Below are 2955 nucleotides of genomic sequence, written 5' to 3' on the forward strand. Positions count from 1 at the left end.
CCGAATCGTAAGTACAATCCAGTAACTTCGTCAGACTTTACAGTAATGGTTATTATGATTGGAACAATGATATTAGAAGAAGCGCGAATAATGCGAAAAAAAGGGAAAACGAAAAAGGAGGCGTGGATCAACAATAGTTAAATGTTAAGTTTACAACGCATTAGACAGTTGTGAGGATAAGGTGGAGTTTAGGAAATTCAGCTAGGCGAGGATAGAAATATAGGGAGCGGAGGGGAGAGAGAGGGAGATAAACAGAAGGGTAAGGAAATGAGGGGGAAGAATTTAAATTTTAAGTTTTAAGATTTAATAAACAATAGAAGGTGATGGGGGTTAAGAGGCTGTAAGCTGTTCATCCAGACAAAGAAATGTATGAAAGAGGTAGAGATAGAAAGAGAGAGAGAGAGGGGGAGGAGGGTTAAAAAGGGGCATATAATGAATAGAGTTTTGAGAGCGGAGATAGGGGGAACGAAATATAGAGATAAACATAAATACCGAGAGGGAGAGAAGCAAGCGATTCAACAATGTATCCATCTATTATCAATCAATCTATCAACTTTCCTATCTACCATTATGAAGAATCATGAGTTAGCTCTATATGAACTCCGAAACAGTTGGACCGATTTTTATTAAATTTCGCACAAATAGCATTTATGTATATGGCATCGTAGGCAGATTGGTTTTGTATTGGTATATCCTCGATTCGTATTGATAACCGGCCATCGAATAATTTCGATAAAAGAACAGAAATTCGATTTGGACTAAGTTTAACCCATTGTGTAATCGAACATTACAAGTATATTTGAGAAGTTTGATTAAAAACAAGTAGAATGGACTGGGATGTTGAATCAGCAGTAAATTATTGGATATGACGTATGGAATCTACAGTATGTTTAGTAGGGCACAATGTAGGCTACAACGGATTGTAAAACTAAGTAATTGCGTCTCTGTCTCGAGGTGCACGGAGATTGGACAATAACTAGAGCAAGCAATATGTATATATATATATATATATATATATATATATATATATATATATATATGTGTGTGCGTGTGTGTGTGTGTGAGTGTAGTATTTTATAAAACATATATGGCAATTAAGCCACACAATATTTTGCGTTTATTTTTATAACTTACTACTGCATAGCTCTTCCTAAGTATTGAGCACTGTGTATGTAAATACTGAAAATTTACAAATAAAATTATATATCTGTATATTAATTCATGTGCTTTACTCAAATATATTTATATATATATATATATATATATATATATATATATATATATATATATATATATATATCCATCCAATAAAATATTAATTTAATTAAACCGCGATCGACTGGATTCTCTCGCTGTATATATACTTCCAAACTCCTGATATCTCCTTCTCGCTTAGACACGACAACAAAAATTTTACTCTCTCCCACTTTCGCTCGCTCACCTAACAATTGTAAGCTTTATTAAAAGAAAATAAAACTTCCTGATAAGCAAAACCAATTAATGATAAAATCTTGACAAATATAAAAACTGTGCTTACATCAAACATTCATCAAACATTCAATCAAACGTTCATCAAACGATCAACTCGTAAAAGAAACGCCGATAATAATTTGCAAAAAAAAAAAGAGTTCTTTAAAAGAAAACAACAATTATATTCAGTAAGTTTTTGTTTTGCTATTTTTATTTAGGATGTTTCTATTTTTGCGGTGTTTTTTTTTTGTTTGTTTTAAAATTAGGCTGCGTCTGTTATTGCGCTTTGCTTAATCCAATGCTTGCCGGTTGCGCCTGGTCCATGATTGATTGGATATTCCGAGAATCATAGTAAAATTTTGCAAGATTGTCTATTGAGACATTTTCTCATTTTTTTTTTTTTTTTGCTTCTATACCGCAATTGTATGGCCTACACGCGTTTTTGCAATTTAGGATCTTGTTTTAAGCCCCAGTTACCGATATTAACATTTATTTACAACGCTATAGTTTTAACGTAAACTACCTTGCATAGAGAATTGAATTGGGTTAAGTATTTTATTATAATTTCTTTTTCCGAACTGCTTCTCGGGATTGCGCACACGTTAAGTACTATTTTGGTTTTCTTTTTTTTGGGGGTAAGGCTAAATTTGTACGTTAGATCCACCTCACAATTTTCTTTAGAATTGTATATATTATTATATGTTTCGGACTATGCTGATTTACAAAATCACATTCAGATTTTTCGGAAATGTGTACTTCTAGATATACAAATATCTGTATTATGCATTGAAATTCACTTGTACGCACGGACGATTGAAACATCTACTTCTCTCCTACCGTTCCCACCCCGCCATTTCTTTTAGCATTTGCGGGTGGGTATGCTGATAAGTATTATCACGATAAAATTTGGGCGAATTATTTTCCATATCCCCCATTAAAAGCCGTTCTTTACATGAGGACGTTCTTAAAATTGGGAGGTTGGTGGTGCTATTACGAAAGTCATTATATGCATGCGAAGTGTGGGATATCTATTCTAAACGCTGTTCTTAATATGACAATACCCAAAGAAGTGAAATGAAAAAGCCGTAATTGCATTTATATACGTTAAAAAGACGGCATAAAACTGGGATTCACTTTAATACTATTAGTGGAAGAGTTGAAAAGAAAAGGATATCTTGAACAACAAACGGAAACAGCTGGGATTGCTACCACTGATTTCGATCATTTAAAAGAGCCCATAAAAAGAGAAGACCCTCTAACTACAACAACTTCTGTTTTTTACATCCCATTATCATATTAATGGACTGTTTTCGTACTTTTCTTAATTTATACAGAGTTACGCACCCTTAATTGTTTTATAAATCTAAGCAGTGCATGCATATCATCGCCCCAAACCATAACAAATCGCCAGTAAGAAACAGATTATTCATTTCGGCCGCCAGTGTCCACAATTATTCAAGAATGGCAGTGGCCACCAACAACAAC

Source organism: Euprymna scolopes, chromosome 3 (assembly GCF_053919585.1).
Source record: "Euprymna scolopes isolate OS-2025 chromosome 3, ASM5391958v1, whole genome shotgun sequence".
NCBI classification, from domain to species: Eukaryota; Metazoa; Mollusca; class Cephalopoda; order Sepiida; family Sepiolidae; genus Euprymna; species Euprymna scolopes.